The sequence below is a fragment of the Corvus cornix genome, chromosome 28, assembly GCF_000738735.6.
Source record: "Corvus cornix cornix isolate S_Up_H32 chromosome 28, ASM73873v5, whole genome shotgun sequence".
In the NCBI taxonomy this organism is placed as follows: domain Eukaryota; kingdom Metazoa; phylum Chordata; class Aves; order Passeriformes; family Corvidae; genus Corvus; species Corvus cornix.
The window spans coordinates 1,885,835-1,910,921 of NC_046356.1; the positions used below are offsets into that span (position 1 = coordinate 1,885,835).

A 25,087-nucleotide genomic window follows, 5' to 3' on the forward strand; every position below is an offset into this window, starting at 1 on the left:
CCACACACCAGCTCAGGGTCTCCTCTAATTCCTCTTCCAAACTCCCTCTCTGTTCCTTGGCACCACCTCTGAGTGGACCTGAGCAACCCTGAGCGACCTCAACAAACTTCCTTCAACTTTGTTCTCCCACGCTCTCAGATGCAGCCAGGAATGAGAACCAATTCCACGGACCAACACCTGAAAGAACCTGTGCAAGGGACCCTCCACCATTATTCATTTCCATTGACAGGAATTAAATCATTAATTGAATAATTAAGCTCATTTTTCCAGCTTAATCTGTGTTCCGTGGGCTGCAGGTGCTGGGTGTTCCCTTGGGTTTGGGTGCTCCCACAGGCTGGGCACGGGGAGCAGGGCTGGAAGCCCAGGGCTCCTCTGGTGATGGCCACGTTGGCAAGTCGGTGTCATGAAGTGAAGATGCACCCAAAAAACAACTCCCACGTGAAATCAGTCTGGTCTGTGCCCCAAGACACAGGAAAGGCAGGCAGGAAGCCCTGGAGATACCACTCAGATCTATTTATAGCTGGCCACTCGTTTTCACTCAGATCAGACGACAACCAACAGGAACTGGTTTGATTTTATAATTTCCCAGAACAGCACTTGGTGCAAATCTGGGCTGGGGGGTTGTACTGGTGAAACTGGAGTCAGCGCTGGCAAGGTTCAGCATCCTGTTAGGACCATGTTTTGGGTCTCCTTGTCCTGGCAGCAATGATCCCACACAGCAAAAATAATCCCTGATAACACAGTCCGGGTTTGGGATTGCTCTGGGGTCATTCCTGGTGGACAGGGGATGGAGCAGTTTTGGGATTGCCCATCCTGCAGCAGCACCACAGGGGGAGGCAGAGGGTGGCTGTGGGGCACCAGCTCTGTCCTGAGCTCCCCCGGTCTCTGCTGCCTCCTTGTCCCCTCCTGATGTGACATGGCCACAAAGCTGCTTCTCATGGTGCAGCGCCTGGGCCCACCTGCATTTAATGCCAGATAAATGCACTTGGTTCAGGGCTGTTTGCTCCAGAGGGGATGGGCACGGCCAGGGACCCTCTGCCTGGCCCTCACCTCTTCCCTGCATTTCATTCTCTTGTTCCTGATTTATGGGTGAAGATAAGAAAGGTTGGATAATTCCTGCAGTGTCCAAGTTGCCTTTCCAGGTCGTTCATCCCAGGACTAGCTGGGACTGTGCAAGAGGAGGAACTGAGGACCTGATTCCTGGAGGATTCCTGGGGTTGCTGTTTTTTTTTTAATCTTAAATAACAGAAAACTTGCAATAATTTTGACTTAACTCGCAATAACTTTGATTCAATGCAGCGTTCCTTAGTTCAAAGAAAAACCTGAAAAACTTCGCTTTGCTTTGACCTGGCTGCATTCTTCTAATTACTAATGTTTAATTATTTGTGCACTCCGTGGCAGCTCTTCCCAAGATTTAGGAGCACTCACATTCCTGGAGCTGCTGTTCTGACCTCCCTGCTGGCTGCTCATTAAGCCCGAGCTGCTCAGCTCTTGATTAACACTTGAGCTGTGTGGGAGTGGGAGTTTGTGAGAGCGGAGCCCGTTTGTGTTTGTGTCACAGACACGGCTGCGTGTGCAGATAACGATCTGCTCTCCTGCTCAGGGAGCCTCACTGACTCACAGCCGCCTGAAATGGGTGAATTTACAGTAAATCTGCAGGAAAACCTCCCTGACTCCCACCAAGGACCTGGTCTGCTCTTGCTGGCGCTGAACCAAGTCCTCAGTGCCCCAGCGCTGCCTGTTGCAGAAATGCTCCATAAAAAAATCACCGAGGATGGAAAAGACCTCCAAGCTGGAGTCCAACCTTCGACCCAACACCATCCTGTCCCCTAAACCCCAGCACTGAGTGCCACGTTCAGTTGTTTCTTGAACACCTCCAAAGTGTTCCACCACTTCCCAGGGCAGCCCGTTCCAGTGCTGGACACCCTTTTCCATGAAGAAATCCTTCCTGATGTCCTGCTCCCGCTCTGAAGTGAAATATGGGAGCCATTTGGCCCCAGGGACAATCCCCAGGCCTTTTCAGAAGGAAAAATGTTGAATTCCACAACACTTGCAAGGCCCACGGAGGGACCTGGTGATGTGTGAGGGCTCCTGACAGTGGCAGGACCAGGGAAAAGATGGTCCTGGGGAGTTCAGTGCCCTCTACCCCCTTTTAGATCCCTTCCAGAGACCTCGTGCCACCCCCATCCCAGTGTTAGCAGAGATCCAAAACTGAGGGGATGGTTCTGCTCAAGTGCTTGTGAGTCTCAGAGAAAAGGAGGCTTGGGGGGGACCTTCTCCCTTCTACAAGTCCCTGACAGGAGGGTGGAGCCAGGTGGGGTCAGTCATTTCTCCCAGGTAAAATGATGGGACGAGAGGAAACAGCCTCAGCTGTGCCAGGGAGGCTCAGACTGAATATTAGGAGCAGGGTTAAAAAGCCCTGGCACAGCTGCCCAGGGCAGTGGTGGAGTCCCCACCCCTGGAGGGATTTAAAAGGTGTGGCACTTGGGGACAGGGTTAGTGGTGGCTTTCCCAGTGCTGGGTTTACCCTTGGATTAAAGGACCTTAAAGGCCTTTCCCAGCCTCAGCAATGCTGTGATTCAGCCCCACGAGTGCTGGACCCAGCCCGTGCTGACCCACTCAGGGGTGACCGCTTTGCTGTCACTTCCCAGCCAGGAGCTGAGCTGTACAGGCTGCCCTGGCACCCTCAGCTCGGTTAAACATCGATTCCCACGAGTCAGTGCTCGTGGTGGCTCTTGGAGGGGTCACACTGCTCACAGAGCCCTTCCTGACACTCTGTCACCTCTGCCTCGTGTCACCTCTGCTCCCACCTCCCAGATCCTCCCTCCTGCTCTGCTCTGACCCGGCCACTCGGACTCTGCCCCGGCTGAGCGGCAGGAGCGGGTGCAGCAGAGCGTGGGAAATCCACGCCAGGCGGGTTCGGTTTGGTGTCCCCAGATGGCACCGGAGGCCTGGGCTCCTTCAGGTGCTGCTGGGGATTGTTTCTCTCAGGGTGATTTGCTCCGGGAGCAGGGGAGGGGAGGGGGCTGCGCAGGGACACGGCCACCTGCACTGGGGCTGCTGCTGGGGACAGCTCTGTGCCCGCTTCAGGCTGCCTTTCTCTAACAGCTGGCACTGCCAGAAAGCAGTTTTTTGGTTCCCAGAAAGCAGCTTTTTGGTGCCACCCTGCTTCCTCTGCGTTTTCCCAGCTGCCTCAGGTGCCTCCCCACAAAGACTGGGGCGGGAATTTCTGTGGGGCCACGGCCACCAGAGGAGGTCACACAGGCAGAGAGCAGCCGAAGCACAGCGAGGACACGGCACCAAGAGGTCTCTGGAAGGTGCAGGTGCTGTGTGAATCCTTCTGGATGGGCACAGGCTCTATTCCTATTCCCATGTGCTCGTGTCTGTGGGGTCCCACTGCTCTTTCTAGCAGAGAAAGAACCTGTCTCTGATGAAACTGGGTTGTCTGGGTGTTCTCTGAGTGGGAATATGGATGGAAAGGCACATCCAGGCATGGGGGTCTCTGTTCTCCTTGGCACAGGGCAGTTCCTGGGTGACTTTGCACTGGGCCACAGAGCCGGCTCCAGTTCTGCCACCCCTTGCAGGAGTTGAACCAAAATTCTCAGCCCCTTCCCTAAAAAAAAGGGTATCAGTTCCTTATCTCCTCTGAAAAGATCCCTGGACATTTATTTATCCCAGGTAGGAGCCTGGCAGCTCCTGATAGATGAGAACTTAAAGAACAATATTTTTTCCTAAAGAAGAATATTTTTCCCAAAATTCTGCAATGACAGGCAAAGAAAATTGAACCGAGTGTGTTTCTTTGTCCCAACTCCAGCTGACATCAATATTTCAGGACCACCAAGAGGTGCAGACAGGCACGAGTGCCCCCATCCCTGTGTCCTGCAGAGGGAAGAGCTCTGCCAGAGGCTTCAGGGGCTGGCTCAGAGCAGGGACAGAAGCCCTCAGAGCTGCCCCTGGAAGTGGTTTGTAGAAGCATCTTCTCCCAAGCCAGATGTCCCTGGTGAGCAGCTTCCCTCTGGAGCAGGAGGGCGCTGGGCCCGGGCTGGCACTGCTGGGACACTTGTGTGTAAAACCAGGTCCCTGTGCTGTCCTCAGGCTGCCCTGTGGATTCAGCTGGGCAGGCTGTGGACACACCCTGCTGAGCCTTTGTGGAGCCCCTGGAAGCGCTCCTGGCTCCAGAGCCATTGGTCCTGAACGGTTTTTAATGAGGGGCTGTGGCACAGAATTAAACACAACCCCCCCTGTTTCCTGCCTGGCATCCCCCATGCTCCTGGGGGCTGAGAACTCTGCCTCTCAACAGATCGTGCCAGGAGCTTTGTTCTGGGGCTGGGGGAGCCCAGAGCTCATCCCTGCCACCAAAGTGTTGACAACAAATGGAGAGGAGTCAGAAATCCAGCAGATCCTCTGGCTTTGGGATCGAGCAGGAGCCAAGGACAGGAAACTGCAGCAGTTTGTGCACAAGTTGGAGGAGAAGGGCTCTGATTTTTTTCCTTTGCTTCTCCCTGGCCTCCCTGCATCACCTTTTGCTGAAATAACAACTGACAGACAACCTCAAGGGCCTGGAAATTGACCCCTGCCAGCACAGAGGGTTTGGGGAGTGTCAGACTGCAGGAAGGTTAAACGAGATATTTACGTGAGGGACTGAGGAGGAGCTTGTGGCTGAGCCCGTTCCTCGGCTACTTTACTACTTGCTTACTCCTCCAAGTAGCACAGCCCTCACCAGGGTGTAGGAAAGGTGACACAGAGGGCTTTGAGAGCACTGGAAACAAATTCATCCTGGCCTGCACTGGTTTGGGCCCTCCTGAAGGTGCCGAGCAGGTTCAGAGCTGCCCTGAGCAGCGGGCCCTGCTCACCCCTGCCCTGCTCCCTGCTCCAGGTGCCGGAGGGGCTCAGGGCTCGATTTCCAACCACAAGTGGCAGTGGCTTTGGGCCATGAACAGCTGCGCTCTCGCCTCGCCGCTGCCGTTTGAAAATAAAGGCACCACGCGCGTGAAGCGATCGACGTGGCTGGGCTTCCGTCCTTCAGGGATTCTGCCTCCACTGAGCTCTGAGGGGGAATGGTTGTTGTGTCTCCCTGACACCTCCCTGCTGAGCACAGGCTCTGCTCTGGCTCTGCGTGGTGGCTGCTGCCAGACACGGATGGTTCTGTCCAATCTCTCCTCCCTTCTCCTCTGCCTGCTTCCCAAGGTGGATTTTTAAGGCGTTCTCATTCGGGGCAGCATCTCTGTGCAGATGTGGCATTTTGTACATTTCTGGTTCAAAGCTCTCCTCTAGAGCCACCCCTGCAGCTCTGCAAGTCCCTCCTGGAGAGGAGAATTGAAACAGGGAACCACAGAACCATGGAATGGTTTGGGTTGGGAAGGACCATAAATCCCATCCCATCCCACCCCTGCCATGGGCAGGGACACCTTCCACTGTCCCAGAGTGCTCCAAGCCCCGTCCAGCCTGGCCTTGGGCACTGCCAGGGATCCAGGGGCAGCCACAGCTGCTCGGGCACCCTGTGCCAGGGCCTCAGCACCCTCTGAGTAAGGAATTTCTCCCCATTATCCACCCCAAACCCAGCAGTTGCCACCCAAACCAGCACTGAGCTTGTTGTGCTGCTGCTCTGTCGGTGCCACGTGTTGGTCACCTCTGCTTGGACAACACCAAGGCTTCCCTGAGCCCTGAGCGGCCCCAGAACTGCCCATGGCCACTGGACAGGGGGTTCTGCCTGGGGCAGTGCCAGGTGGAAGTTCCAGCTCCCCCAGACCACTGTGGTCTCTGAACATCTGCAGCAGATGTTGGAGCTGCTCCATCCTTCCCTTCCAGTGGGGCACGGCAGCTCCTGCGCTCCAGGAGTGCCTGGAGCAGGGACACAGCCTTCTGTAGCCCTGCTGGAGGGGCTTTGGGCAGGTTAGGAATGTAGAAATACAGAAATGTGCAGCTCTGGAGTTGGCTGAGACACCAAAGCAGCTTCTCTGTGCTTGCAGTGCCGGGGGCTCTGCTGGCTGTGAGTCACGGGGCTTCTCAATCTTTGAAAGCCCAGGTGAGGGGGCCACCAGGAGCTCCCAGCACCACAAAATGAATGTGTTGGGTTCCTTTTTATAGTCAGAATATTCCTGTGGGCACAGAGGGTGAAAGCTGCTGCCAGGGGGGGAAGAGCTGGAGGAGCCCTGGGTGCTCTCACTGCTCCTCAGACACAGCAAGAGGAGTTCAGTCTACACAGACCAGACCTGAACGTCCCCTGCAGTTTAAAAATGAAAGAATAAAATAAACACCAGCCCTGGGGCTCAGTCCCATGTTCCCAGCACTGTGGTGAGGTTGAAATGAGTTCTTTTGGGAGGGTGATTTGAGCCTCAAAGTGTTGGAAACGTGACAAATTCAGGAGAGAGCAGTGAAAGAGATGAAGGGCCTGGCTGGGCTGATTGATGGGCTCAGCCCTGGGGGATGGGGATGAACATTAATTGTTGGCCAAGAGCGATGGGGGAACATCTGAGAGTGAAGGAGAAGCATCTGAGGAGCACAAGTTTCTTTCAGAGAGGAAAAACTGGTTTGGATGTGCTGATAAAGATGATAAAGGGATAAAGCAGAAGAAATTAATGAGTGGAAAGGAAGTCTGGGTACCAAGAAACATTTCCAAGCAAGAAGATTCATCAGGATGTGGGACAGGGGGAGAGTGGAAGTCCCATTGCCAGCCAGGGGATCAGGGAATGGGAACAATCCTCCCCGGGCAGGAAGGACCTGGGATGAGCTCACAGGACTTTCCCATGTCTAATTCCTGCAATCCTGAGTTCCACTGGGGAAAATCCTACTTCCAGTGTTTTTCTGGGGCCAATGTGATTTCCAGTTCCATCAGTCTTTTGTGGAAAACTGGAAAACACCGAACACAGAGGGATTTTGCTCGTGCTGGTGACATTTTCAGTGGCGTTTTTGTGTGAAAGGAGAGTGGAGCCCTCCCCGTGCACAGCAGTAAATATTCTCTGGCACTTTTTTATAACTCAGTCATCAGGACCGAGGTGAAAAAAAAAACCTCATTCTGCACGGTCTGGTGAGTTCCTGGTGTTTGTCCTTCCTGTGCTCTCAAGGGGAGGTTGCACTGACCAATACCTGCCCGTGCTCAGGCTGTTCTCACATGGGCAAAATCCACCTCTCCCTTCACTTTTCCACCCAGCAGAAAAAACTCTGAGGTGACCTTGCAGCTGAACATCCCATGGCAAGCAAAACCCAGCATTTCCCTCTTGGATGGGACACTAGAAGGAGCAGGGGAGAGTTAATGCTGCCCCACAGAAAACCTTTGGGGCCCTCATGTTGTGCTCCCCCACCCCAGCTGGACCTGGGGGACAGCAAGAACCCACGGACATGAATTTCCAGGGAGAACACTGTGGTCAGAGGAATGGGGATTGATGCTGGAGATCCCTCTAAGCTGTGGGGGATGTTCCTGGCAGTGTTTTGGGGCACTGAGAGCAGAGTTCTTATTTCCCCCACAGCCACTTCACAGAGCCAGCAGCTTTTATTCAGCACTTCCAGCAGAGCCGGGGTGAAAATCCCTCCGCATCCCAGGGAATGCAGGACCCTGGCAGCTGAGCAGGGCCTGTCCTGCCCTACTTGGGCCCAGCTGAGTTCCCAGAAGGGCCTGGAGCTGTTTAACCCCTGTGATTTGATTTTGGGGAGGCACAGACAGCCCCGAGCACCCTTGAGCGTTCCTCCTGTCCCTCTGGCATCCCTTGCCCCGTTCCACTGTGGCTGTGGGGCTTTTCTCCACACTCTCGTCTGCCTCTGCATCCAAATGATGTTCCTCGGGGCAGGATTTGCTGGATGCTTTCCCAGCTCAGCCACAGCTCTGGAGTCTGTGCCCAGTCTGCCCAGTTTGGCTCTGGCAGGACCCTCTTCCATCCCTCCCCCTCTGGCCTGGAGGTGACCACGACAACAGGACCTTGCTACAGAAACTGGGAGATGCTTTTCCACCGGTTTGTGGACACGTGCTCAGTCTCACACTCCTCCCCAGGGCTGCATTAATGAAACAAAGCTCTGGCTGGGATATTTTATTTCTGCTGGGCACTCCCACCTCTGCCTCCGGAGTCCTGTGTGTGAAAGATCAGAACCCAGATAAAAACGGAGGGGTGAACCGTACATGGACGTGCTCACGAGCAATCTACTGGATCTGCACAAACGTCTGACAGGAAAAGTCATGGTTTTCACTGAAAAACCCAGCACTTTCCACGTGTGCTGCAGATCTCAACAACAGGTTCGGCTGTGATCTGCTTTCCAGGGTGCTCAGTGCTGCCTGCACCTTTCCAAAATCGAGTTATAAGGGTTCACTCTGCTTCAGAGAGCAACACTGGGAGTTTTATAGTGAGACAGAAAGCAGGAGAGCCAAACCCCTGAATACTCTGTTCTTCCCTGGCCCACCAGAGTTACTGCAGAGGCTCAGCTGAGGAATTGTTTAGAAGCTTTCCAGAGGCACAAATTGGTTGGCTTTGTAAGAGACTTTTAGGGTTTAAAACACTCAGCCCCTGGGGGTTTTTTGAGCCAAAATAAGAGGGAATCTGAGAAAAACGTGGCTGTGTTGGGCATCTTGGAGGCAGAAGGATTTTCTGTGGGATCTGAGCTCAGGGTTGGAGTCAATCACTGAGAGATGCTGGGGCTGGGGTCTCTTCCAGCTCAGGCTCTGCCTGTCTTTGCTGTCCAGTTAATTCCTGACAGGCAGAAACATCTCTGAAGTGCTGGGAGAGAGCGACTGGTTTGGGTGAAATTGTCACAAAAGAAGGTTTGAGGCTTCACGTATTTTCTGCAGGTGCTGGAGTGCTCCTGGTGTAGTTGGTGGATCAAACAACCCCAGAAATGGTGCTTTGGCTGCTCAGGGATTTCTGCTTCGCAGTTTTCTCATCCAGTGCTGCCCAACCCAGCCCCGGGCAGAATCCAGAGAGTCCCACTCACTCCATCCCACCCACTCCAAGCCCTTGCCAAAGCTCCAGGTGGGTGAACTGGGAGGCTCAAGGTTCTGCTTTGGGATTTAACTCTTGCAGCAGAGGATTTTCTGAGCATCCCAGAATATCCTGAGCTGGAAGGGACCCTCAGGGATCATCAGTGCAGCCCCTGGCCCTGCACAGACACCCCAACAACCCCAGCCTGGGCATCCCTGAGAGCGCTGTCCAAACGCTCCTGCAGCTCTGGCAGCCTCGGGGCCGGGCCCATTCCCTGGGGAGCCTGGGCAGTGCCCAGCAGCCTCGGGGGGAAGAACCTTTCCCTGAGCTCCATGCCCAGCCCTGACCCAGCTCCAGCCGTTCCCTGGATGTGTCCAGGAAAGATTTAAAATTGCTCCTGTCTGCTCTGGGAGCTCAGAGCTCCCACCTGCAACACCTGGAGGGATTCTCCCAAAAGCATTTCCCTGTTCCCTGTCCCTTCCAAGGCTTGAGCCCAGGTTTTGTCCAGGGTGAGGAGAGCTTTGCTCCTTGCAGAGGTGCTGCTGCTGCTCTGCCCTTGTGCCACATCAGTTCTGGATTTCGGGGTGGCTGAGGGGTGACATTGATGATCCCTGTCCTGAGGGTGAGGATGATGAGGGAGGTAGAGGAGCTCCCAGCAATGGGCTGGAGTTTTCCCAGGTAAAACACTCGTGTTTGCACTGTTCTGCCCCCAGGAAGGACATTCCAGCTCTAGGAATCTGGGATCTGGGGCTGTGAAGGAACAATCCCTTGGTCACCTTTACACCTCCTCTTGTACAGCCAGCGAGGCTCAGAACTGAAGTTCTTGTGCTGTTCTAAAATCCTGTGCGATTTTCAGAAAAATCTGGCATTACCTGAAGCCTCTTACCCCATTCCTTGTGCCAGAGCCCTAAATCTGTCTGAGTTCTGAACTCCCTGCAGGAATTTTGTGTTGTCTCGTTCCCTCAGGGGCATCCAGGAGGTGAAGTGGTTGCTTTGCTGTGAACTTTGGGCTCATTCAGAATAAAGAGAATAAAATAAAAGAATAAAACTACTGTCGGTGTCTCCCAAGGTTCAGGTGACAAGCCCTGCATAAAGTTTCAAATTTTTCAGCATTTATCCTGCAGGGTTTGGGTGCATCTGTCCCTGCTGAAGGAATTCTGTCACTGAGGGACTCCTGGACCCTGCTGGAAGCCAAAGAATGGCTGGAGAGGCTTCAGTTCTATGATTTATCAAAGCAGGGCTTGGCCAAGCTTGGCTTGAACTGGGAGATGCTGGGATGGTGAACCCCAGGGGTCAGGAGCAATCTGAGGTCCTGCTTCTGCTGCAAATGTCACGTTAGGTTGGGAATTGAGGTCCCCACATTCCCCCTTTGGTTCTTGCTGCTCCCAGGGCAGTGGGGGATGGCTCCTGGATTGCCCAGGGAATGTTTGATGCCCCAGGAAACACTTTCCCAGCTCTGTGGAGAAGAGCCAGGGCAATGGAAACCTGGACTGATGGAGCCTGCACTGGAATCTCCTGGCTGGAAGGTCAGAAAGGGGAAAATTAAAACAGAAAGTTTCAGAGCAGGGATGTTTATTGAGCATCAGATGCTCTGGTTGGAGTTTTAAAAGAGGAAAGATGAACCTAAGGCTGAAATCCAACCTGCCACAAGGAAGGGAATTCTGCAGGATCCAGCTGAGAGCCCAAAATCCCACGTGTGGAATGTCCTGGTGGTGGGTGATGCTCTGGAAGGGTCTCCAGGGAGTGGGAGCTCAGACTTTGCCTGAGCAGTGCCGGAACTTTATTTCAAAGCAGAGAGAGAGCGTTCCTTTCTTCGTCTGTGTTCTGGGGATTAAACAGGAATCCTGGCTGGGCAGGACTACAGGGTGGCCAGAGGAAATTCCCAAAGAGGAAATTCTGAAGAGGGAAATGAAGACAGCTGGGAAGTGAGAGGGGTGCACATGAGCTCCTGTGCTGCAAGAAGCGCTCCTCTCTGCGGGGTCAGGACATCCCTGCACGCGAGCGCTGATTTGCCAGGGGCGGTGGGAATCTGCTCCCACATTCCCTGAGTGTGGCAATGCTCCCCTCACTGGCAGCTTGGCATCCCTATTTTCCAAGTAGAAAGCTGAGGCAGAGGGAAATGAAAGGGTCAGATCTGGCCAGGGCATTGTGTTTGTTTTTAATTACGATGGCAAAGGGGTTTTGTTCCAGTGATTTGGGTGGGATGTGGGCAAATGGAGTTATCTCAGGCTGGTTCGTGTTCTACCCTCTGTGCCTCCCTCACTGAGGCTGGAATTTGATGCCTGGCTCTGTTTGGAGTTTGTGGGAGCTGCCCATGTCCCCCATGGGATCTGTTCCATGTGCTGGGCTCTCTCTGCTGTGCCTGTTCAATCCCACACCCAGCAGAGCCTTTCCTGGTGCCTCTGGGATACTACAAGGCTAAATCAGCACATCCAGGGATCAAAGCTGTGTTGAAAAATGCACATTCCTGCTCTAGGGACTAAGCAATAGACTGACAGCTTGTATTATAATGTAATATAATATAATATAATATAATATAATATAATATAATATATTTTAATATCTTTTAATATCTTTCAATATCTTTCAATATCTTTCAATATTATTCATTATATTATATTAACTGTATTTATTTTATCTATGTCTATACTTTAGGATGTACTTAAAGCCTGTATTATGTTACCCAAGCATTAAACATTGGGGGTGTTCACCTGGAGAAGGCTCCAGAGAGACCTCAGAGCCCCTTGCAGGGCCTAAAGGGGCTCCAGGAGAGCTGCAGAGGGACTGGGGACAAGGCATGGAGGGCCAGGAGCCAGGGAATGGCTTCCCAGTGCCAGAGGGCAGGGCTGGATGGGATCTTGGGCAGGAATTGTTCCCTGGGGAGGGTGGGCAGGCCCTGGCACAGGGTGCCCAGAGCAGCTGGGGCTGCCCCTGGATCCCTGGCAGTGCCCAATGCCAGGCTGGACATTGGGGCTTGGAGCAGCCTGGGACAGTGGGAGGTGTCCCTGCCCATGGCAGGGGTGGCACTGGATGGGATTTAAGGTCCCTCTCAACCCAAACCATTCTGGGATTCCATGGCTTTAATTCCCAACCCATCCATTTGCTGTAACCACCTAATCCTCCCTCTGAGTCCACAGAAATTCCTGGGAAATCAAGCACTAAACAAAATGTGTGAGGCCTTCAATCACCTGGGAACAATTATTTGAACTTTTGAGTATTTCCAACCCTCCAGAATTTCCCGCTTTGCCCCACAAAGAGCCGCTCCCTGCTCCTTTCTCTTCCCAGCCACGTTACCCAACTCAACCCCAAATATCAGAGGTGAAAGAAATCCTTTCATTGCCACCCTTTGCCTTCAGCCTCTCTATTTTTGTGACTCCAGTCCCACCTGCTCAGGGTTTGGGTGAGGAAAAGCTCGGCTTAACTGACACATCTTTGTCCTTCCTGACCTTTGCAGCTCAAGCTCTGTGCCTGGTTGAGTGGGTTTGCATCACGGATGGAAGCTGGGCATTGCCAGGATTTCTGCTTTTTGTGGAGCTGGGTGCTTTACAGAGAGACTATGGCATCGTCCTGGTTATCTGAGAGTTTCCAGGAAAGCCTCTTTCCTAAGTTCTTAATGGGAATTAACTTTTAAAGTTTTATATTTATACGTGTAAACTCGAAATCCTGCCATGGCATCCCCCACATTTCTTTAGGAAACCCCATTCCTGGCAGCATAAGCAAATTTTCCAGAGAATTGGGTCCCTCTTCTCAGGAGGGAAAAGGAGGATGAGGGATTGAAAACAACAGAATCATAAATAAATAAATCAGGAAGCACAGCCCCACAGATCCGTCTGCTCACCCCCTGCCAGCGAGGAGCCTGATCCCTTCTCCAGTTCTTCCCTGGGATGGGCTTTCCTGGTGTCCCTGTGGGGTTTATTCCCAGTCTAATAGATAGCAAAGGTTTTCTGAGGTTCAAACCCACCTTTCCCTTGTCCCAGGTTATTCCCTAACACCCCAGACTGTGTTTGGGCTGATTTGGAGCTGTGCCTGTTTTCACCGAGTAGCAGCAGAGGAGATGCCAAAGAAATCCAAGGAAATAAAAGTGACTTTGCCTCTGGATTTTGGTTTGTTGTTAGGATGGCCAGCAGCAAATCCCTGAAGTGCTCCGGAGTGTTTGGAGCATTATCCAGCAGGGGCCAGGTATCCTAAATCCTCCCACATTGCCACCGAGACCCTAAACCTTCCCACACTGCCACCGAGATCCTAAACCTTCCCACACTGCCACCAAGATCCTAAACCTTCCCATATTGCCACCAAGATCCTAAACCTTTCCACGGTGCCTCTGAGGCTCGCAGGAAGTTTAAAGAGAAGCTTCCAGAGTTCTGATGCCATGTCCAGAGGCAAAGGGACGGGGATGGCTGGCCAAGAGTGTTGGACCACGAGCCATCATCCCCTCATCTTCTGACCCGTCTAAACCCCCTCAGCTTCCAAAAGGACGTGATGCCCCCAACTCAAGTCCGTTTTTTTCCAGTGGAGTGATCAGTGGGAAGAGAAAGGTCACGTGAGGAATTAATCTGGAATCTTAACACCAACATTTCACGGGATCCTCCCTCCGAACCCCCTGGTGCTGCAGAAAGGCACCGGGCAGGGAGCAGAGCAGCCATGACAGAACCGCCACCCAAGACACCAGCAGCGATCAAAAAGTGCCTCTTACCTGCTCTGCTGAGGAACACAGCGGCTTCAGGGGCTCCTCTACAGCAGCTGGGAAGCAGGAAAGGAAAAAAGAGGGAAAATAATCTCTGTTGAGTGAGGGTTGTGCCGATTTTGGGAAAGAAGAGGCCGCAGCATCCAGTGAGAGCTCCGGCATTCGCAAACCACCTCTAGCTGGGTTTCTCTGAAATGTGACCCTATTTCCTTGTTTCACAGGAAAGGAAAGGAGATCAAACAAAAGCTGTGCTGCTCTGAGGAGTGAAAGAGCTCTGAGATCTTCCCCGTGCCAGGGCAGGGGTCTGCTGTGGAAGAGAACAGATCAGAGGGAGGTGGTGAGGAGCTGTTGTTGTTTAAATGAATGTTTTAGGGGGAGACATTGCTTGGGGAGCAAAGTTCTCTTCTTGAGCAGCTCCAACCAAGCAGATGTTGGTGGGAAGGGAATCTCTGTGCATGAGGGTCTTTGCCACAGGATCACAGAATCAGCTGGGCTGGAAAAGCCCTCTGAGATCATCGAGTCCAAGCTGTGGCACATCCCCACCTTGTCCCCAGCCCAGAGCACAGAGTGCCACTTCCAGGCCTTCCTTGGGCACCTTCAGGGATGGGCACTCCAAACCTCCCTGGGCAGCCCCTGCCAAGGCCTGACCACCCTTTCCATGGAGAAATTCCTCCTGATGTCCACCCTGAGCCTCCCCTGGCACAGCTTGGGGCCATTTCCTCCATCCTGTCCCCGTTCCCTGGGAGCAGAGCCCGACCCCCCCCCGGCTGCCCCGCTCCTGTCAGAGCCGTTATCACACCAGGCTGTGCCTCTTGGAAATCATGGAGGAGTAAGGAAAACTGAATTTCTTTGGATTTTCCACATCCAAGCCAGGAGCTACTGAGAAAGGCCCTCTGTGAAGGCCTACTTGGGAGCTCTGATGGACCAGAGCTGGCTCAGGAACCCAAGAAGCCTCTCATGGCCTGGTTCTCCTCCCTATTTCAGTGATCAGCTCTTTGTAGTGCCAGAGTGGCCAGAATGTTGTCAGCTGGGCTGGGGACCTTCCATCTCCAGTGCCACCACTGACAGCTGGGCTGGGAACCATCCAGCTTTGGTCCCACCACTGTCAGCTGGGCTGGGGACCGTCCAGCTCCAGTGCCACCAAAGGGTGTTTATGTTTTGCAGGGTTTCCAGCTGCTCCTCAGGGCCAGGTCTCCCTTTCCAGAAGGAAAAATCCCCGTGTTTCATCCCCATCTCGCTGCCACCTGTCCTGGAACTGATGGGTACAGGGACAAGGGCCAGCCTTGGAGAAAGGCTGCGGCACCACAGAATCATGGAATGCTTTGGGTTGGAAAGGAACCTTAAAGCCCATCTTGTTCCAACCCCCTGCCATGGGGCAGGGACATCTCCCACCGGATCAGGATGCTCCAACCTGGCCATGACTAATTCCTGCTGAATGCAAAGAGGTGTCCCAAGGACAAAGTGTCCCAAGGACAATCCCAAAGTTTTTTGTTTTTCTGGCAAAAAATTGTACTGTAGAAGTCGGGACTAAGGAAGGCCCTGATCCCAGCAGGATGAGCTTAGTGATGCTCAGGACTGACTGGAATAAAAGAATTTGGGAATAAGGTTGGATTGGCAGAGTACAAGGTGTCCCTGAGCATCCCTCAGCCCCATGGAATGTCGTTGCCGAATCCCCCCAGGAGCCCTTTGTTTACATTTTCACGTGGAGCTGTTCACGACATTTACCCAGAAATCCACAACAAAGCTTTTTCCAAGGACAAGGTGAGATCCTGAGGTGAAAATGCAGCACCCCAACACCCCTCCCCCGCAGCGCCCGCAGCAAAACCCACCTGAATGTTTGTCCTTTGCCCCAAAATCCCCACAAAATTCTGGGATCAGGCACAACGATCTGGACAATCACTTCTTGATGGCTCCGCTCTCAAAGCCTATGGCTCCTTCCAGCCGGCGTTACACGTTTGGGAAACACCGACCCTATTTTATTTAACACCTGGGACTAATTAAGTCCAGCTTTACTGTTGGGCAATTAGTTCACATGTCTGTGCCCCGTGGAAAAACAAACCCGTTTGTTTCGCTCGCAGGTTCTCAACCTGCAGCCTCTGGGCTCCAAACAAAGCCGAGCACTTTGTTTATTGCTGCAGTAGCTGAAGGGCTGAATGGAGCTTTGTTGTGTTGGGTGCTGAACAGCCATAAAAAGGGTGAGTCTGTGGCCAAGGAGCTTGTCCCAACATGGACTTGGGGCCAGGCTGTGATGTAGAGCCAGAGCTGGGAACTCTGCCCAGGCCCTGCAGTTCAGACATAGCAAGGGAGGGAGAATATTTCATTTTATGTACAGAATGCTTACACAGAATTACCCCATCACGCCTCAGCACCGTTCCCTGTGCGTCCTAATGGCAGCTGGGATGGAGTCTGCAGCCTTTTCAAGCCTTCAAATGAGCCCTGGCCTCGGTGCCGTGCGGGGTGGATGCGTTGGGCGTCATCCAGCACCACCGGGAAGTGCCAAATCAGCCTGGAAGTGTCGGTCTTTGTGCTTCCCTGGGGTTCGGGCCATCATCCCAGGGGATTTCCATCATCCCAGGGTGTTTCCATCATCTCAGCAGGGTTTCCATCATCCTGGTGAGGTTTCCATCATCCCCCCGGGGTTTCCAGCATCCCAGTGGGGTTTCCATCATCCTGGCAGGGTTTTGATCATCCCAGTGGGGTTTCCATCATCCCCCCGGCGTTTCCATCATCCTGGCAGGGTTTCCATCATCCCCCTGAGGTTTCCATCATCTCAGCAGGGTTTCCATCATCCCAGTGGGGTTTCCATCATCCCCCCGGTGTTTCCATCATCCTGGCAGGGTTTTGATCATCCCAGTGGGGTTTCCATCATCCCCCCGGCGTTTCCATCATCCTGGCAGGGTTCCCATCATCCCAGCAGGGATTCCATCATCCCAGTGAGGTTTCTGTCATCCCAGTGGGGTTTCCATCATCCCAGCGGGGTTTCCATCATCCCAGGGTGTTTCCATCATCCCCCTGGGGTTTCCAGCATCTCAGTGGGGTTTCCATCATCCCGGAAGGCTCCCATCATCCTGGCAGGGTTTTCATCATCCCCCTGAGGTTTCCATCATCCCAATGGGGTTTCCATCATCCTGACAGGGTTCCCAGCATCCCAGCAGGGTTTCCATCATCTCAGCGGGGTCTCCATCATCTCAGCGGGGTTTCCATCATCTCAGCAGGGTTTCCATCATCCCAATGGGGTTTCCATCATCCTGGCAGGGTTTTGATCATCCCAGTGGGGTTTCCATCATCCCCCCGGCATTTCCGTCATCCTGGCAGGGTTTCCATCATCCCAGCAGGGATTCCAGCATCCCGGAGGGTTTCCATCATCCCAGTGGGGTTTTCATCACCCCAGGGTGTTTCCAGCATCCCGGAGGGATCCCAGCATCCCGGCCGGACCCGGCGCGCTCCGTGCAGCCACAGGAGGGTGCAGTGTCCCCGGGCTGCTCCCGGAGCCAGGCACTCTCCTCTCCATCCCCCCGCCCCAGACAGCGAGGATTTCAAATATCTGCTGGAAATTCAGCCTTGTCTCCTCATCCTAGGGGGAGGAAGGCGCTGGGTGATTTTGGAGATGAAATTTGGGGGTTGTTTCTTGCCTGCAAAACCATTTTTTCAGGCAGATTTTCAGGCGGTTTCTGATACCAAACTCATCTGGAAAATAAACTTTCTAGCGACCTAAGGGACTGAAAATTCCTATTCTTTATGCTATTTATCACCTCCTCCTCTTTGCTGTGAGCCTCTGGTCTTTTTACCATTCTCTGTTTTCCAGGATTTGTGCAGGTGATGGAGGTCTTAGCTTGTGAGGGTTGTGCAGCTCCATCCCCTCCTCAGAGACAGGTCAAGACTGGAGTAAAGCCCGGTTTTGGAGCTGGTCTGGTGCAAATCTGAGGGTTCTCGGAGCAGTGCTGGGTTGGGGGAATTTGCCTTTTAAGTCAGGAGTCTCTAACTCTGTATTTACCACCCAGGAGGGACTGGAAATTCTGCAAATCAACGGAAAAGAAGTTTTCCAAAGGGTCTGGCAGAACAGAGCCACTCTCCGGGGAAGGAAAACTGGGAATCTGCCCCTCAGTCCCTGTTCATTCCACGCTGAGTGTGTTTGAGACCAGCTCCAGCAGACAGAACACCCCTGGAATGGCACCGGGCCACGCTCACAGCAATTAGTCTTCCCTTGGCCAGCAGCAGCACCATTCAATTAAACCCCAAATATTTTGTTCAGTTGCTCTTTTCTGGGTGTGCTCTGGGGGCTCAGACAATGGCCAGCGTGGCCTGGGGAGGAAGGAAACCACTCTGTCCACCCAGCCAGGGAACTGGCCCAAAATCCAGCCCAGCAATCAATCCCAGTCCCTTTGAACTCAGTTTTCCAGTGCAGAGCCAGCCCTTTCCAGTCTGGACAGAGTGAGTGGCTGGAGTGGAGCTGGGGGCTGTGATCTCCCACCCTCAGCCAGCTCCTCCTGGGAGCAAAGGATGTTTTCCTTGTTTTTTCAGGGCTATTCGGATCAGCAAACCTTCCAGGCAGCACAAAATTCTGGGGGACTCAGGAGGTCCCTCCTGGGCACCTCCTGCTGCTGCTCCATCCCAGGAGGGGCATTCAGAGGGCTCCAGAAAAGGCTTTAAACAAACTCATGTCAGAACATGAATTACGGCTGGCACAACTCCTGCTCAGGTTCATCCTGCTTTGCTCACAGCAGAGGATCCAGGAGGATCCGCCACAAAAATACCACAGCTTCTTGCTTTTTCCTTCATCCCTTTGGTTTGTTTTTTTCAGGCCAACATCCCATCAGGACATGGAGCTGGCCAGGCCTTTGAGGCTTTTTTCTTTCTCCATCCCCATCTCACGGTCTGGTGGCTGCAGGCTGGTGCAGGGGCAGCCTGGGTGGCACCAGGGACCGTGGCCAGGAGCTCCCGTGGCTTTGGCGCTGGCTGTGCCTGGAAGGGTCACGGCAGGACACGAGGCTGCAGGGGCTGTGCTGGCATCCACGCCAACTGCCCAGGGCTGCAAATCCCCTCTCACTGCTCCGGAGCCCCCCTGCAATCCCCTGCTGGGGTCTCAGGTTCAGGGAGTTTGCTTTAATACATATATATAATATATTTATATATGTTACATCTCCCCCTGGCAACTTCGCACCCCTTAACTGTTCATTCAAATCCTCCTGGAAGAAAAGGCACCTCCGGGGTGGTTTTGGGGTTGCTCTGTCCCCAGAGAGGGCTCAGGCTGGGGGTCCATCCACACCCTGGCGCTTCCATCCTTTCCCCAGGGCCCCTCTCTCTTCCCAGGGAAAAGCAGGGCAGCTCGGAAAGGCTCCTTTTTCCAACATTTGCGGCACTGCCAGGTAATTCTCTCTCCACCGAGGCTCCCAAACTCAGCTTTGGAATCCCAGAGCCGCCTTCAGAAGGGAGGAGGAAATGAGCTCCTGCCTTTCATTGTTGCTGATCTCTGAGGTGTCCTGCGCGGGGGTTGTTTGGAAAGAAGCAGCATTTGGTTACTTTCAGTGCTTATTCTCCACTTTGGAGGTGGGTTGTCCTCGGTGGGACACTCCACGGTGGCAGCAGGACAGGAGAATGCCGGGATCAGCGGAGCCAGCGGGGCCCGAATGATGTAACTGCAGAGGGAAGGGACTTCTGAAAACATCGGCGAGTTCTTGAGGGCTTTTTTTCGATTCAAAGCCAATCCCTGCCATTGCTGTGAGCACGGCTGCCTTTCAGGCCATTTCCTCACACACTCCCTGGGTTTTTAAAAGCATTTGGAAAGCTCCGGTTAAAATGAAGGATGGGGGTGGTGTTTGTTGTTGGGGGGGTGGGGGGGGAACCAAACCAAAACCAATCCTGGCTTGCTTTATCTGCTTTGTCCGCACTATCAGCACGGGCTCTCTGCTTTATGGCTTTTCCTGGGATGTTTTATCCACCGGGGAGCCGCCGGCATCGCCTCCAGGGCTGCCCCGAGCTCCCTCCCTGCTCCTCCACAGAAAGGCTGATTAGTTTTATACTCTTTCAGCCAAGACCTGCCTTCTGCACTGATGTCAGCAGTCAGGGCGGGACTTTTCCAGCCTTGTGGGTTTGGGGATTTTTTTTTCTTTTTTCCTTTTTTTTTTTTTCTCTTTTGGATAATCCTGGCAAAATTCCTGAGCAAAGTTGTTGGTTTGTTGTTTTTTTTTTTCTCCCTCTTTCTTTCTTTTTTTTTGTTGTTTTTTTTTTTTTTCTCGAGCAGCCCCTATCCATGTGCTGCCTCCGAGCCGCTCTCTTATTACTGCTCACTTCCTGAAAGGAGACTTTTTAGCAAAGGCTCCAGCTCCAGCTCTGCCTGGGTCTGACAGAAGAAGGTTCTTGAGGAAGGCGACACAAACCCTCAGCCTGGAAACTTTCTGACACGCGCAAGGCTGAGGGGGAGAGAGGAGCTTTTGGCTGCTGCTGGGAAAAAGAAGAGAAAAAAAAAAGAGAGAGAGAGAAGCTGAAGGAATTAAAAGGGGAAAAAAAAAAAAAAGAAGAAAGAAGGGAAAGCACTCGAAAAGGTAAAACGCTCTTTAAAATAATTTTTCCAGAGGAGACTCTTTGAGGTTGGAGTGGGGTGGTCTGGGGTGGAGGGAACGCGAATGTTCTTTGAAATCAGAACCGTCTCCCTGGAGAAGGAATGAGCCCGGAGAGCCTTGCACGCTGGAAAAACATTTATGAGAATGAAAACCATGTTCACCCTTCCCCAGCATTCAGAGTTTCCATAAAAACGCAGGCTTGTGTTTCAAAGTGGCTGCAGGCAGCAGGAGCCGGGATCTCGTGCGCTGCTCCCCCGCCTCCCCCAGCCCCTCTCGGCTGCACTTTTTTAATTGCATTAACCCAGGGATCGAGTGTTTGCTGCTCTAAACCCCAAATCTCCTCTGCTGGGCTGCCCGGGGCGAAGCTCTCAGTTACAGAGAGCAGCAGCTCCGAGCCCCGCTGCAGAATGAAGCGTTCCTCGCTGCCTTCATTCCTGAGAATAAACACAGCCCGCGCTCTCTCTCCCTCTTTCCCTGTCTCTCTCTCCATCTTCAGGAGCTGCCAATGCCTCTCTCCCTCCTGATGTGCTCGGAGGATTTATAAAGAGTCTGCTCTGAAAAAGTTGCAGTGTCACCGACTCCTTGTGCATCCCCAGGCGCTCGGCCCCACTGCTCCGCTCATTTCTTTCTTTGCTTTGATTATGTTTTAAAGGTGTTTTTTTAATTATTTTTTTAAAAAAAGATACATCAATCCCTCAGAAGATGTTATTTTAAACATCAAAGTAAATATTAGTGATGGTGAGATGCCAGAAGATTATCTCATTAGAGCTGAAGGAGCTGGGCTATAAATAGAGAGGAGTTTATAAAATAACCTTGGCAAATATCTGCCAGAGGGGAAGAATCAACCAAGAGGGAAGTGCGGAGCTGCGCCGGGGGCAGGTACCCTCTGCAGCAAAATGTAACATTGCACACCGAGGCCCATTTTTGGGGACTTTGTTTTGTGGTCAAGATGCAAACCTCAGGGGGCGTTTGTGTTCCTGGCCCAGTCCCTGCCGATATCCCCGGTGCTGGACACGGCTCGGCCCCACCAGAGCTCTGGTTCTGGTCGTGCTCGGTCTTATTCTCCTTAGCAGCGCCCAGCGGTGCCAGGGTGGGATGCAGGGCACGGCTGGGCATGGCAGGAGGGGTTGGGAAGTCTTTGTTCCCCTCCGGTCTCCCAAAATGCTCTGTGGGACGCCCAGGTGATTCCCAGCGCCGGGATGTTCCCTGTGTTGGGAACAGCCTTGCCTGGACTGTTCCGAGATGCCTCCATCGGTGAGGCTTCCTCCAGTTCTTGGGAGGTTGTTCCCAAAGTTTCTCCATATATGGAACGTGCTGAGTGCTCCAGTTGCTCCATCCTCAGCCTCCCGCTGTTCCTGCTTCGCCCCAGGGCAGCACCCTCTGCTCCCCTCCTCCTCCTGCCATCCCAAAAACCTCCCGGCGCCTCTTGGGGCGGCTCCAGCTGCATTCCCCAAGCGGCTGCTCCTGGGGTGGAATGGGAAAGGTGCTGTCATCTCCTGCAAATCAGCTCTGCCCGGATAAGGCTGGGGGGGCCGAGCTGTTTCCTTTGGCACAGGGAGGCCCCGATAAGCCGGGCCTGAGCAGCCGCGGAGGGGATGAAGAGGAGCCCCGAGGGGAGGAAGGTGCTGCTGCTCAACATAAACAGTGTCTGCTCCTCAAACCTGAAACATGAGAGGCTCTCTTATCACCCATGGCTTCAGGCCACCCAGGGACTGCTGGGGAGGAGCTGCTGTTCTCACCATTCCATGAAATCCTGGTCCAGGGACAGCCTGGGCTCTGCTTCCCAAAGGAGCAGCTGCATGAAAGGCCCTCAGCGCAGGATGCACCCAGGGATGATCCCATGCAAACCCTTATCTCCAGCTTATCTGAAACCCCCAGCTCCAAACCCCACTTTTCTGGCCAAGTTTCCAGCAATTAATTCCTTCTGAGCCAGGAGCACCGCAGGATGTGTTTGTCACGTCCTGTCCTGCCTCGGTCTTGAGTTAACACAAAATGAGCTTGAAACAAACAGAATTGGGACCAAACTCGTCACGTTTTCAGAAACAATCGCTGGGTGATGGCAGCTCAGATGTGCTGAAGACACACAAGGCACAGAGGTCTTCGCTTGACCCCACCACTGCAGGAAATGTTTGCAGGGCGAGGAGTTACAAACATTTCCCGGGAATCTGTGAGCAGGTCGGATCTCATGCGGCGACTGGGGAGTGAGACACATGGACAAGCACCAGCCTGGATACAGCCTTGTTTTCCAGCACTGAGGGAGGTTTAAAGGGACACCATCCAAGCCAGTTTTCCCACCTTGGTTACTGTGAGGGCCTTCAGTGAAGTCTGCAGCTGACTGAAGGATTGGGGGAGTCTCCACTGGGAAACTGCCGGAATATTTTAGTTCCGTCCGACTTCAGCGGAGCAACATCAGCGCACGTGTGAAGTGCAGGGTCTCCATCCAGCAGCACCATTGCTGCTCCTCTCTCACCTTCTGCATCCTCCCAGGCTGGGAAATGCTTGGGATATTCCATGTCTGACTGCTCAGTGTCTCTCATGGAATCATGGAATGGTTTGGGTTGGAAGGGACCTTACAGCTCATCCAGTTTCCCCCTCTCCCATGGGCAGGGACACCTTCCACTATCCCAGATTGCTCCAAGCCCTGTCCAGCCTGGCCTTGGACACTTCCAAGGGTGGGATATGCACAGCTTTACACTTCTGTTTATCACCCATTACCAATATTGGGTTTCCTACTCTTCCATGGTAGCTTAATTTAAAAGGAAAAATGAGTTAAAATGAATCTATTCCTGTGCAGTCCTGCAAATCTTCTTGAACTCAATCACTCCTAAATGTTGGTCCCAACTGAGCTAAACTGGCAGGTGAACTCCTCGCCTCCTCCTGTGGGATTTGTGACCTCGGTGGGAAGTGGTTTTTGACCAAAATGAAAGTGCAAAGGATGAGTTCAGTCCTGTCAGGGTTAGGGACTCTTCATTCCCTGGCCATAGAGGAAGTAGCTGCATCTGGGCCACACCATCTGTGTTTCCCTGAGTAAAGAACCTACAGGGAGGGGGAAAGGGCCCAAAAACTCTGCCCAGCAGAGTCCCAGAGCTCCCAAGGAGCCAGAGCCTGGACATGATCTGCAGGTCTGTCAGGGCTGGAGGGATTCCACAGCCGAAGCGTTCTGCAAGGCTTCATCCCACAGGAGGCATCCCTGTCCCTGCAGGGCTCCCCTGGCATGGGGTGACCTGTCCTGGGGCTGTGGGTGCCTCTGTCAGGGTCACTGCCCTGCACCAAGGGGACCCCCGGGGTCACTGCCTGGGGGTTGTTCTTTTGGCTGTCACCAAATCACTCTTGGTTTGTCCTGCTGTGGAAGGAACATTCTCTGCGTCACCACGATGTCACTTCTCTGACTGGTTCTGGTTTCCTGGAGGACAGGGAGGTCCAAATTGGCTTTGCTGCTTTAGGGTCCCTCTCCACAGCTCCCTGCATTTCCTCCAAGCCATGCCTGTGACCCCGTGGCACAGCCTGGGCTGGGTGGTCCTGATCCAACATCAAAGGTAACCCAGCTCTGAGAGTGGGATGGGACCAGAGACCCCCTCATGTCCCTTCCAACCTCACTTATTCCTTGATTCAGCCTGGCAGGACCAGCTCAGCCCAAGGAGCTGGAGCTGGGCCATGCTGTGGATCCGTCCCCCTGGCCAGGACTGGGCCACTGCTGGATGAGTCTGTGCTGGGACAGTGACAGAAGGAGCTGCTGAGCCCTGGGCTCACTGCAGGTCCATCAGTGCTTCTCACAGCTCTGCTGGAGTCACCTCAGAGGTTTTTCTGGGGAAATTCAATGGAGTTCTCCAACTCCAGCCTGAGACTGTGGGGGCACAAGGTGCGGCACCTGGTGACAGCGGCTGTGGGGGACTTTACCCTCCCCTGTAGCACGTCCAGCCTGATAACCAGACACATCTTTGTCGACTGTGAGGGTGGGCAGGCCCTGGCACAGGGTGCCCAGAGCAGCTGGGGCTGCCCCTGGATCCCTGGCAGTGCCCAATGCCAGGCTGGATGGGGCTGGGAGCACTCTGGGACAGTGGGAGGTGTCCCTGCCATGGCAGGGGGTGGCACTGGATGAGCTTTAAGATCCCTTCTCACCCAAACCATTCTGTGATTGGGGTATGGCCCTGTCCTACAGCCTGGCTGATGAAGAGCCAAACTGCAGGTGCGACGCTCGGCGTGGGAGAGCTGTGACATCTGCACAAACCACATAAACCACGCTCCTGCCTCAGCTGGGACTCCCAGCACGGAGCAGCTCCCGCCTGGAGAGGGCCGGGGGGGTTCTGCAGGTGAGCAGAGCTCGGTGTTGGCACACGAGGGTGTTTGTGCAATCCCGGGGCTCGGCGCCGGGCGGGGTGGGTTGTGTAAGCACCGGGACTGCTGGAGGGCAGCTGCGGGAGCCAGCGCTGCCGGGATGGAGAGGAGAGCCAGCCGTGCCGGGATGGAGCCGGGAACCAGCCGTGCCGGATGGAGAGGAGAGCAGCCGGGGGAGAGGAGAGCCAGCCGTGCCGGGATGGAGCCGGGAACCAGCCGTGCCGGGATGGAGAGGAGAGCCAGCCGTGCCGGGATGGAGAGGAGAGCCAGCCGTGCCGGGATGGAGCCGGGAACCAGCCCTGCCGGGATGGAGAGGAGAGCCAGCCGTGCCAGGGTGCAGGTGGCTGGGTCAGTGTCTGCTTCCCTGCCCGCTCCGAGGTGTGAGCGCTCCCGGCCTTTCCCAGAGCCTGGGGCGCTTTCCTGGCAGAGCCCTGGTGCCGCTCCGTGCGGGGAGGAGCAGCAGGTGCACAGGGAGAGCTGCCCGTGCACAGGCCCGGGAGCTCTGGACGGAGCTCTGGATGGAGTTCTGGACAGAGCTCCAGACTGAGTTCCGGACTGAGTTCCGGTCTGAGTTCTGGATTGAGTTCTGGATGGAGCTCTGGATC

General features: G+C 54.0%; 2 protein-coding genes across 5 annotated transcripts in view; one reads left to right on the top strand and one right to left on the bottom strand.

Moving 5' to 3' along the window:
• The window catches only part of LOC104697023 (tyrosine-protein kinase ZAP-70), a 32,934-nt gene extending 17,417 nt beyond the window's left edge, over positions 1 to 15,517 (bottom strand). For 3 of the 4 annotated variants that reach the window (XM_039566427.1, XM_039566426.1, XM_039566424.1), the window contains exon 1: positions 13,597 to 13,765. The gene's annotated coding sequence lies outside the window, so the exon portion shown is untranslated. Of the gene's footprint in view, positions 1 to 13,596; positions 13,766 to 15,416 lie in introns of those variants that run through there. The other variant, XM_039566425.1, reaches the window with a different exon arrangement.
• Positions 15,518 to 20,087: 4,570 nt separating this feature from the next.
• Positions 20,088 to 25,087, top strand: part of ADAMTS10 (ADAM metallopeptidase with thrombospondin type 1 motif 10) — a 63,152-nt gene continuing 58,152 nt past the window's right edge. The window contains exon 1 of the mRNA XM_039566111.1: positions 20,088 to 20,129. The gene's annotated coding sequence lies outside the window, so the exon portion shown is untranslated. The remainder of the gene's footprint in view (positions 20,130 to 25,087) is intronic.